General features: G+C 46.7%; 1 long non-coding RNA gene across 1 annotated transcript; it reads right to left on the bottom strand.

Moving 5' to 3' along the window:
* Positions 1-10821: 10821 nt before the first annotated feature.
* On the bottom strand, positions 10822-12074 carry LOC116353988 (uncharacterized). Its single transcript, XR_004203431.1, has 3 exons — positions 11984-12074; positions 11612-11703; positions 10822-11255 (listed from the first exon to the last, which is right to left on the bottom strand). It is a non-coding gene; the product is annotated as an uncharacterized LOC116353988 (long non-coding RNA).
* Between the last annotated feature and the right edge of the window lie 343 nt (positions 12075-12417).

Genomic DNA, 12417 nt, shown 5'->3' with positions numbered 1-12417 from the left:
GGCTGCTCCATGCAGACTGGCAGCTCTGGCTGCTCCATGCAGATTGGCAGCTCAGGCTGCTCCATGCAGGCTGGCAGCTCTGGCTGCGCTGAACAGGCAGGAGACTCCAGCAGCGCTGTAGAGGAGGAAGGCTCTGGCTGCGCTGAACAGGCGGGAGACTCCGGCAGCGCTGGAGAGGAGGAAGGCTCTGGCAGCGCTAAACAGGCGGGAGATTCCGACAGCGCTGGAGAGGAGGAAGGCTCTGGCTGCGCTGAACAGGCGGGAGGCTCCGGCAGCGCTGTAGAGGAGGAAGGCTCTGGCTGCGCTGAACAGGCGGAAGACTCCGGTAGCGCAGGAGAGGAGGAAGGCTCTGGCAGCGCTGAACAGGCGGGAGGCTCCGGCAGCGCTAGAGAGGAGAAAGGCTCTGATAGCGCTAGACAGGCGGGAGACTCCGGCAGCGCTGGAGAGGAGAATGGCTCTGGCAGCGCTGAACAGGCGAGGCGCACTGAAGGCCTGGTGCGTGGTGCTGGCACTGGGTAGAGGACATGCACAGGAAGCCTGGTGCGGGGAGCTGCCACCGGAGGACTGGTGTGTGGAGGTGGCACTGGATAGACCGGACCGTGCAGGCGCACTGGAGCTCTTGAGCACCGAGCCTGCCCAACCTTACCTGGCTCGATGCCCACTTTAGCCCGGCCAATACGAAGAGCTGGTATGTACCGCACCGGGCTATGCACCCGCACTGGAGACACCGTGCGCTCCATAGCATAACACGGTGCCTGCCCGGTCTCTTTAGCCCCCCGGTAAGCACAGGAAGTTAGCGCAGGTCTCTTACCTGGTGTAGCCATCCTCCCTGTGAGCCCCCCCCAATACATTTTTGGGGCTGACTCTCAGGCTTCCATCCGCGTCGCCGTGCTGCCACTTCATAGCAGCGCCTCACCGCTTTCCCCGCCTCCAGTTCTTCTTTGGGGTGTCGATATTCACCACGCTGTGCCCAGGGTCCTTTTCCGTCCAATATTTCCTCCCAAGTCCAGAAGTCCTTCGATCGCTGCTCCTCACGATAAACAGGGGGAGTTGGCTCAGGTCTGAACCCTGACTCTGGTACACTCTCCCTGAGCCCCCCCCCCCCCCCAATACATTTTTGGGGCTGACTTTCGGGTTTCCTTGCCAACTGTGTTCCCTCGTATCGTCGGCTCCTATCTCCGGCTGCCTCTGCTCTCCTAAGTGCCTCCACCTGTTCCCATGGGAGGCGATCTCTTCCAGCCAGTATCTCCTCCCAAGTGTAACAACCTTTGCCATCCAAAACGTCTTCCCATGTCCATTCCTCCTTTCGCTGTTTCTGCTGTCGCTGCCTGTCACCACGCCGCTTGGTCCGTGTGTGGTGGGTGATTCTGTAACGGCTTTCTTCTATCTCCTCCTTGGACGAGGAGGTGTAGCAAGGATCGGACCAAAATGCAGCGTGGCTATTGCAATCCATGTTTATTAAAATAATAAAGAAACACGAACTTACAAAAACAATAAACGTAATGTGAAAACCGAAACAGCCCTATCTGGTGCAAACACAAAGACAGGAACAATCACCCACAAACACACAGTGAAACACAGGCTACCTAAATATGGTTCCCAATCAGAGACAACGAGAATCACCTGACTCTGATTGAGAACCTCAGGCAGCCATAGACTATGCTAGACACCCCTACTCAGCCACAATCCCAATACCTACTAAAACCCCAATACAAAAACACAACACAAAATAACCCCATGTCACACCCTGGCCTGACCAAATAAATATATAAACACAAAATACTAAGACCAGGGCGTGACACACTGTCTGTGTGGGTGGACCATTTCAGATTGTCAGTGATGTGTACGCTGAGGAACTTAAAACTTTCCACCTTCACTGCTGTCCCGTTGATGTGGAAAGGGGGGTGCACCCTCTGCTGTTTCCTGAAGTCCACGATCATCTCCTTTGTTTTGTTGCTGTTGATTGAGAGGTTATTTTCCTGGAACCACACTCCCAGAGCCTCCACCTCCTCCATGTAGGCAGTCTCGTTGTTGTTGGTAATCAAGTCTACTACTGTTGTGTCTGCAAACTTGATGATTGAGTTGGAGGTGTGCTTGGACACGCAGTCATGGGTGAACAGGGAGTACAGGAGGGGGCTGAACACACATGCTTGTGGGGCCCCAGTGTTGAGGATCAGCGAAGTGGCGGTGTTGTTTCCTACCTTCACCACCTAGGGGTGGCATATCAGGAAGTCCAGGACCCAATTGCACTGGGCGGGGTTCAGACTCAGGGCCTCAAGCTTAATGATGAGCTTGGAGGGTACTATGGTGTTGAATGCTGAGCTATAGTCAATAAAAAACATTCACATAGGTATTCCTCTTGTCCAGATGTGATAGGGCAGTGTGCAGTGTGATGGTGATTGCATCGTCTGTGGACCTATTGGGGCGGTAAGAGAATTGAAGTGGGTCTAGGGTGACAGGTAAGGAAAGGTCGAAGAGGTTATGTTGCCTACCATCACCACCTGGAGGCGACCCTTCATGTAGTCTAGGACCAGGTTGCAAAGGGAGGAGTTCAGTCCCAGGTCCGTGAGGAGGGACTGTCAGTGTGTGTGTGTCTTGGCAATTGATTGTGTCTTTAGGGAAGTGTGTGTGTGTCAGGGGTGTCATACCTGTGTGTTTGGAGAGAACTGAATCAAACATAGCAGTCTAGGGCCAAACTCTCAGAGGGGAAGTGTGACAATTCATGCGTCTCCAGCACTGTTTGTTTGCTAGTGTACTGGTGGCTGAGTCACAGAACAGTGTTTTCCCATAGGAGCCATCAAGTTACAGAGAGAGAGATATGGAAACTTTCTTCTGTTAGCTGCAAACACGCACGCACCCACACACACCCTCCCTCCCTCCAACCCACCAGTCCCCATTTGTCCTCTTGAGAAAGGCCTAGCTAAAACTTTAGGTTATCAAGAAATGTGTATTTTTGTGTGGGTGAACCCTACTCTCCTCTACCGAGTGCCCATCATCCCTCTCTAAAATCCTGAGATGTCCCTTGTTGTACTAATCCAGTAATACTGTGGCCTAGTATGAGAGAGGGAGAGAGAGAGCGAGAAAGAGGGTGTGTGTGGGTGGACTTCTAAGCATGGCCAAAACATTAAACAGAACACAAGCAACACAGTTGACCAAAAAAACAAGAAAACATTGTAAACCACTGAGGTGAATTCAGAATACATGTGCATTTTACAACTACATGTAAACCAATGACAGTCAATGCTTCTGCCGGTAATTTTGTGTGTGTTTGCTTACACAAAATCATGTGATTTGCTACACAAAGAACAACTTATAAAGAAATTGGTGATGATGGCAAAAAAAACTATATGGAAGGGGAGAGAGGTTAGGAAAGGGATAGAAAGAGTAGCCTAGATGGCATAGAAAGAGGAAAAGGAGGTGGGTGGGTAACAAAGACAAACCTAAACAATCATACAGTATGGCGCTTGGGCATGGACAAACTGCATCTGCCACACATCCTCCAAAATGTTTCTGTCTTTCATTCCCTCTATCTCTCTCACACACACTGGATCCTTTCTAATCCTGATCAGCTGAAATAGAGGATGTATGCTTGGGAACCATATGGGCCTGAACTAACCACCCCCTCATCTCCACTCACACACGCACGCACACACACACACGCACACACACACACGCACACACACACACACACTACAATGATAGATCACATGTTCTGCACAGGAGTCCCATAGTATCTAAAATACTCATCACCAAAACATGTGCATAACCACGTGTGCACAGACACGTGTGGAGCAGGGACAACCCGATTCCATAGTCGCCTGCTGTGGGGGAATCCAATACAGCTAATTGACACTGGACCTTTTTACATAACCAACTGGCTAAGTGATGGTGGATGGTTCCAGACTTCCCAGAGCACAGCTCTTCATCTCGATGACTTTCGGATATGTCCCAAATGGCACCCTGCTCCCTATATAGTGCACTACTTAGTGCACTATGCAGGGAATAGGGTGCCATTTGGGATGCACACACTCTCTTTTACGCACAAACTCTCTCCCGTCTCATCCATAATAGGCTACTAATGTCCGCTGGGGTAAAAATACATCAGATAAAGAACGTTGGCATAATAATGAGGATCACAACATTTGTTCTGGAGTGATGGATGACAAGTTGGCTTTGAGCCTTTCTAATGGAGCCCCTCCCTCTCTTCATCTCTCCTCCATCCATCTCTTAATCGCTCTGAAGTGTGGTATGCCTGTTCAGAGGCGCTCTCTCTTCTGTCATCCGTTGCCATTGCAGCCAGGGGGGTATGTGACAGGTACAGGGTGTCCTCTAGGACCTAGGTCACAGAGGTAACGTAATAGGACTCACTGGGGCCCTTGCTCCCTGCTATCCAGGGCCTCTATATCAGGTGGTGTGAACGAAAGGTCCAGAAAATTGTTAAAGACTCCAGCCACCCAAGCCATAGACAGTTCTCTCTGCTTCTGCACGGCAAGTGGAACCGGTGCATCAAGTCTGACACCAAGTCTTCTGAACAGCTTCTGTGTCCTAGCCCTAACACTGCTAAATAGCTAACAAAATGATTACACACACCGAGTTGACCCTTTTTTTGCACTGTCTCTATGCAAACTCAAAGGACCCTACACACACGCACACTAACACTCCAACACACACTTCATAATTTGTTCACATACACACCCACACACAATCATCATATACTCTGCTGCTACTCTGTTTATCATACATCCTGATGCCTAGTCAATCGATTATGGCAGCACCCCGCACCTCTCTGATTCAGAGCAGTTGGGTTAAATGTGGAAGACAACATTTCAGTTGAATTCATTCAGTTATACAACTGACTAGGTATCCCCCTTTCCCTAGCCCTGTACCACTCCAGTATCCCTGCACATTGTAAATATGGTACTGGAACTGGCTGACCCTCTATATAGTATGATTACTTACTTTCTCATGTATTTCTTATTTCTTATTTTTATTTATTGTGTGTTTTTGTTCTACCTTATGTTATTTTAAGTATTACATTTTTATTGATTACTGCATTGTTGGTTTTGGAGCTTGCAAGAATGGCATTTCACTGTACTTGTGCACGCAACATTAAAACTTGAAACTCTGTGGACGAACACAGTCTTCTGTACACACACAGACAGGCCCACACGCAGACAGGAACACACACAAACACATAAGTATGCATAGGGTTGCAAACTTAGGGTCTGAAACTTTCCTGTAAATTTCCAGAATAATTCTGGAAATTTTCCATGGGAAGTTTAGCCCTAGAATTTGGGGAATTTTTGATTCAATTCATCAAAAAAGTTAACTTAACAGTGAACCTTTTTTGTGGGATACACATGAGGCAATTCTAGGTCTTGTGGCATATTTTGGTTAAACTATCCCCAAATTAATGGAATTGCAACCTTCTTCATGCACAGTGCATTCTTCCATCACATGTGCAGTGCACTCTTCCATCACATGGACAGCTGATTCTCAAGCATCCCTATTGAGATGCTATTGAGCCCACACTACTACACTGTCTGAACCAAAGACTATATGCTTTCTGGTAAGTTTTGATTACAATACTGGGTGGGGTGAATATATCAATTATTTTTTGTTAACTAGTAAATAGTAGCCTACAGCAAAGTGTGTTTAAATAATTTCTAACATGTTAACAATTTCTGCTAGTTAGTTTTTGTTACCATTAAATCACATTTATTCATATAGCCCTTCTTACATCAGCTGATATATCAAAGTGCTATACAGAAACCCAGCCTAAAACCCCAAACAGCAAGCAATGCAGGTGTAGAAGCACGGTGGCTAGGAAAAACTCCCTAGAAAGGCCAAAACCTAGGAAGAAACCTAGAGAGGAACCAGGCTATGAGGGGTGGCCAGTCCTCTTCTGGCTGTGCCAGGTGGAGATTATAACAGAACCTGGTCAAGATGTTCAAATGTTCATAAATGACCAGCATGGTCAAATAAGAGTAATTACAGTGAACAGGTCAGGGTTCCATAGCTGCAGGCAGAACAGTTGAAACTGGAGCAGCAGCACAGCCAGGTGGACTGGGGACAACAAGGAGTCACCATGCCAGGCATGGTCCTAGGGCTCAGGTCCTCAGAGAGAGAGAAAAAGAAAGAAAGAGAGAAAGAGAGAGAGAATTAGAGAGAGCATACTTAAATACACACAGGACACCGGATAAGAAAGGAGAAATACTCCAGATATAACAGATGGACCCTAGCCCCCCGACACAAACTTCTGCAGCATAAATACTGGAGGCTGAGACAGGAGGGGTCAGGAGACACTCTGGGCCCATCCGATGATACCCCCAGACAGGGCCAAACAGGCAGGATATAAACCCACCCACTTTGCCAAAGCACAGCCCCCACACCACTAGAGGGATATCTTTGACCACCAACATACCATCCTGAGACAAGGCCGAGTATAGCCCACAAAGATCTCCGCCACGGCACAACCCAAGGGGGGGTGCCAACCGAGACAGGAAGACCACGTCAGTGACTCAACCCACTCAAGTGACGCACCCCTCCTAGGGACGGCATGGAAGAGCACCAGTAAGCCAGTGACTCAGCCCCGTAATAGGGTTAGAGGCAGAGAATCCCAGTGGAAAGAGGGGAACCGGCCAGACAGAGACAGCAAGGGCAGTTCGTTGCTCCAGTCCCTTTCCGTTCACCTTCACACTCCTGGGCCAGACTACACTCAATCATAGGACCTACTGAAGAGATGAGTAATTCAATAAAGACTTAAAGGTTGAGACCGAGTCTGCGCCTCTCACATGGGTAGGCAGACCGTTCCATAAAAATGGAGCTCTACAGGAGAAAGCCCTGCCTCCAGTTGTGTGCTTAGAAATTCTAGGGACAATTAGGAGGCCTGCGTCTTCTGAGCGTAGCGTACGTGTAGGTATGTACGGCAGGACCAAATTGGAAAGACCGGTAGGAGCAAGCCCATGTAATTCTTTGTAGGTTAGCAGTAAACCTTGAAATCAGCCCTTGCCTTAACAGGAAGCCAGTGTAGAGAGGCTAGCACTGGAGTAATATGATCAAATTATTTGGTTCTAGTCAGGACAATTAATCGTAATGGTTGTACAGTCTCAAATAAAACTGAAGGACCTCTGCGTTACTCTGGACGCAGACGTATTTAGCACTAACTGAAGTTTATTTAGTGCTTTATCCGGGTAGCCGGAAAGTAGAGCATTGCAGTAGTCTAACCTAGAAGTGACAAAAGCATGGATTAATTTTTCTGCATCATTTTTGGACAGAAAGTTTCTGATTTTTGCAATGTTACGTAGATGGAAAAAAGCTGTCTTTGAAACAGTCTGTTCGTCAAAAGAGAGATCTGCGTTACTCTGGACCCTGAGGTCCTTCACAGTTTTATTTGAGACTGTACAACCATTAGGATTAATTGTCAGATGTCTTTGTTTCTTGGGACCTAGAACAAGCATCTCTGTTTTGTCCAAGTTAAAAGTAGAACGTTTGCAGCCATCCACTTCCTAATGTCTGAAACATAGGCTTCTAGCGAGGGCAATTTTGGGGCTTCACCATGTTTCATTGAAATGTACAGCTGTGTGTCATCCGCATAGCAGTGAAAGTTAACATTATGTTTTCGAATGACATCCCCAAGAGGTAAAATATAGTGAAAACAATAGTGGTCCTTAAGCGGAACCTTGAGGAACACCAAAATTTACAGAGACAAACTGATATCTTTCTGACAGATAAGATCTAAACCAGGCCAGAACTTGTCCATGTAGCTCCAAGCTCTCCGAAAGAATGTGGTGATCGATGGTATCAAAAGCAGCACTAAGGTCTAGGAGCACGAGGACAGATGGAGAGCCTCGGTCTGACGCCATTAAAAGGTCATTTACCACCTTCACAAGTGCAGTCTCAGTGCTATGATGGGGTCTAAAACCAGACTGAAGCATTTCGTACACATCGTTTGTCTTCAGGAAGGGATTCGATATAGGCCGATAATCTTATATTTTCTAGGTCAAGGTTTGGCTTTTTCAAGAGAGGCTTTATTACTGCCACTTTTAGTGAGTTTGGTACACATCCGGTGGATAGAGAGCCGTTTATTATGTTCAACATAGGAGGGCCAAGCATAGGAAGCAGCTCTTTCAGTAGTTTAGTTGGAATAGTGTCCAGTATGCAGCTTGAAGGTTTAGAGGCCATGATTATATTCAGGTCCTGGCAGAGTTGTGCAGACTCAGGACAACTGGGCTTTGGAGGAATACGCAGATTTAAAGAGGAATCCGTAATTTGCTTTCTAATGATCATGCTCTTTTCCTCAAAAAAGTTCATGAATTTATTACTGCTGAATTGAAAGCCATCCTCTCTTGGGGAATGCTGCTTTTTAGTTAGCTTTGCGACAGTATCAAAAATAAATTTAGGATTGTTCTTATCTTCTTCAATTAAGTTTGAAAAATAGGATGATTGCACAGCAGTGAGGGCTCTTTGATACTGCACGGTACGGTCTTTCCAAGCTCGTGGGAAGACTTACAGTTTGGTGTGGTGTGGCGCCATTTCCTTTCCAATTTTCTGGAAGCTTGCTTCAGAGCTTGGGTATTTTCTGTATACCAGGGAGCTAGTTTCTTATGACAAATGTTTTTTTTTAGGGGTGCGACTGCATTTAGGGTATTGCGCAAGGTTAAATTGAGTTCTTCAGTTAGGTGGTTAACTGATTTTTGTCCTCTGACGTCCTTGGGTAGGCAGAGGGAGTCTGGAAGGGCATCAAGGAATCTTTGGGTTGTCTGAGAATTTATAGCATGACTTTGATGCTCCTTGGTTGGGGTCTGAGCAGATGATTTGTTGCGATTGCAAACGTGATGAAATGGTGGTCCGATAGTCCAGGATTATGAGGAAAAACATTAAGATCCACAACATTTATTCCATAGGACAAAACTAGGTCCAGAGTATGACTGTGGCAGTGAGTAGGTCCGGAGACATGTTGGACAAAACCCACTGAGTCGATGATGGCTCCGAAAGCCTTTTGGAGTGGGTCTGTGGACTTCTCCATGTGAATATTAAAGTTTCAAAAAATTAGAATATTATCTGCTATGACTACAAGGTCCGATAAGAATTCAGGGAACTCAGTGAGGAACGCTGTATATGGCCCAGGAGGCCTGTAAACAGTATCTATAAAAAGTGATTGAGTAGGCTGCATAGATTTAATGACTAGAAGCTCAAAAGACGAAAACATCTGGGTTTTTTTGTAAATTGAAATTTGCTATCGTAAATGTTAGCAACACCTCCGCGGGATGCACCAGGAGGTGAGGCCTCATTTAACACAGTAAAGTCATCAGGCTTAAGCCTGGAAACAGAGTTCAACAGAGTTCAAGTGAACGTCAAGCAAATCATAGAGAAAGCAGGCTGTAATGCAATCATCTCTGATGGGTGGCCTGATGTTTGTCGGCAAGGAATAATTAACTACATCAGACAGTATTCTACAAGAGAACAGACACAAGGGACAACAGATACACTGGTCTCTACATTGCAGATGAGCTGAAGGCAGTCATCAATGACCTTGGACCACAGAAGGTATTTGCACTGGTGACAGACAATGCTGCGAACATGAAGGCTGCTTGGTCTAAAGTGGAGGAGTCCTACCCTCACATCACACCCATTGGCTGTGCTGCTCATGCATTGAATCTGCTCCTCAAGGACATCATTGCACTGAAAACAATGGATACACTCTACAAGAGAGCCAAGGAAATGGTTAGGTATGTGAAGGGTCATCAAGTTATAGCAGCAATCTACCTCACCAAGTAAAGTGAGAAGAATAAGAACACCACATTGAAGCTGCACAGCAACACCCGTTTGGGTGGTGCTGTCATCATGTTTCACAGTCTCCTGGAGGGTAAGGAGTCTCTCCAAAAATGGCCATATCACAGTCTGCCAATATGAACAGCCCCATCAAGAAGATCCTCCTGGATGATGTATTTTGAGAGAGTGGTAAGCAGCCTGAAACCTATAGCAGTAGCCATTTCATGGATTGAGGGAGTCAATGCCATCCTGTCTGATGTTCAGAGACTGCTTGCTATGGCTATTTGATTTGATTTGATTTGCTGATGTTCTGAAAGAGCTGCAAAATCTGGACCCCAACAAATCAGCCGGGCTAGACAATTTGGACCCCCTCTTTCTTAAATTATCTGCCGAAATTGTTGCACCCCCTATTACTAGCCTGTTCAACCTCTCTTTCGTATCGTCTGAGATTCCCAAAGATTGGAAAGCAGCCGCAGTCAACCCGCTCTTCAAAGGGGGAGACACTCTCGACCCAAACTGCTACAGACCTATATCTATCCTACCCTGCATCTCTAAGGTCTTCGAAAGCCAAGTTAACAAACAGATTACTGACCATTTTGAATCACATCTTACCTTCTCCGCTATGCAATCTGGTTTCCGAGCTGGTCATGGGTGCACCTCAGCTACGCTCAAGGTCCTTAACGATATATAAAGATATATAAGAGACATTACTGTGCAGCTGTATTCATCGACCTGGCCAAGGCTTTCGACTCTGTCAATCACCACATTCTTATTGGCTGACTCAACAGCCTTGGTTTCTCAAATGATTGCCTCGCCTAACTATGTGTTGTTGTATGTGTCGAACTGCTATGCTTTACCTTGGCCAGGTCGCAGTTGCAAATGAGAACTTGTTCTCAAATAACCTACCTGGTTAAATAAAGGTGAAATGAAAAGAAAAAAAGAGAAAACATCTGTACTGCCCTGCCAACTTCACTGTTGCTCCAAGCAGAGGAAACTGCACTTTTGAAATACATCAAAAAGCGTGAAGAGTGGATTTGGGACTGTTTGAGTATCTTTTATCTCTCCCTCCCTTTCCCTCTCTTTCCCCCCTCCCCCTCATTCACAAAAATACACATAGTCAGGGACGTCACTAAGCCCAGTAGACGTATCCCAGGCCCAACAGCATACAGGCTGGATTCCATCACAGTTTCAACCACCATCCTGTCTCCATTTACCAGTGAGGACACAAGAGGGGCAGAGGCCTTCCCATCTCCATAAAAACATCCCTTGACCCCCGATTCCGATCTGTCCATTTGGTGCGCAGAAACCATGAGACCGTATCATTGGCTAAACCAAGGGTGGTCGTCCCTAGATCACAGCTGAGATTGTCTCCTTGGGTTTCCGGCGGGGAGAGCCAGACAGGGTTCAAAGGTGAGAGATGTGGTCCGGTGGTCCATGGCCAAATTGGAGTCGAGGGCAGGACGACACAGCCGGTGGAAACGCTACAGGTCAACAGGAGAGATGGACGGTTTGTTAGTCACACATCACATATGTCTTAATGCACTGTGCAGTATGTCTTATATGCTTAGTACAGTCTTGTGCACTGAATTACTGGCCAAACTATTCACTATAGCATGATGGGAAGGTACAAGTTATTTTCAAGACACACTAACTAATGTCTTGTGTAATCATAGGTTAAGTCACAGGGCAGAAGGAGGTAAGTAAGTGTAGAGTCAGTCCACATAATGCAGTGTTGGATGGTAGGGACAAGAGTAACGGTTAATGTGGGAGTCAGGGTTATGGTAGGGCCAAGTGTAGTAGTTGGTTGTTGGTGTAAAAATGTCACTGTGTGACTCACCTGTGTTAGGCTGCAGGGGATGGTGGCCAGGGCGTAAAGTGCACAGGGGGGGACAGAGGGATCCAGCACACCAAGGAGAACACAAACGTCACCTGGAGAGAGAGCGAGAATGAGAGTTGCACACACAGATTGCTTGTCTGAATAGGACCCAATGGATTCATCTTGGACCAGTGTATCAGTCTGATCCATTTGTCGGGTAAGAAATGTACCGAGAAAAGTCACAACAACTAGATTCTGCAAAAAAAGCGAACCAAATAATTCAGACAATTACTCACGTGTACACAGATATATACGATTACAGACACAATTGGGATATATAAACTTCACAGGACTCTTCCCACACACAGGGGTCAAGGGTTAAAGGTCACTCACCGTGCACATGGCTGGCATCAGGTAGCGCCAGCACAGCTTGAAGAAGGGCAGCGGGAAATCATGTGCTTAATGTTGTCATTGAACCTGTCAGACCCTAAGGAACAGGACGAGGGGTCGGGGGTTATTACATGGTTCTGTGGTCAAGGCCTGGTTCTGACCACAACAGTGGTTGAACCATGGTTCTGAATTGTAAGGACCATACAAGGTCAATCTGAAGTCCAGGCACAATCGTAAAGACTAGTAATTGAAAACTAGAAAATGGTCCTAGAAACCCCAAACCACTTAAATCGGAGACCCATATAAGATGGTAGAACCGTAGAACAGGATCTTGTCTAAGGTCCTGAATAGACCACCTTTAAATCTCACGGAAGTAACGACCATAGAGGAACCACTAGAGACCTGACCGTAGTCTAAACAACCATGGACAAACGCCA

Source organism: Oncorhynchus kisutch, linkage group LG16 (assembly GCF_002021735.2).
Source record: "Oncorhynchus kisutch isolate 150728-3 linkage group LG16, Okis_V2, whole genome shotgun sequence".
In the NCBI taxonomy this organism is placed as follows: Eukaryota; Metazoa; Chordata; class Actinopteri; order Salmoniformes; family Salmonidae; genus Oncorhynchus; species Oncorhynchus kisutch.
This window is presented reverse-complemented; position numbering and strand designations above follow the sequence as displayed.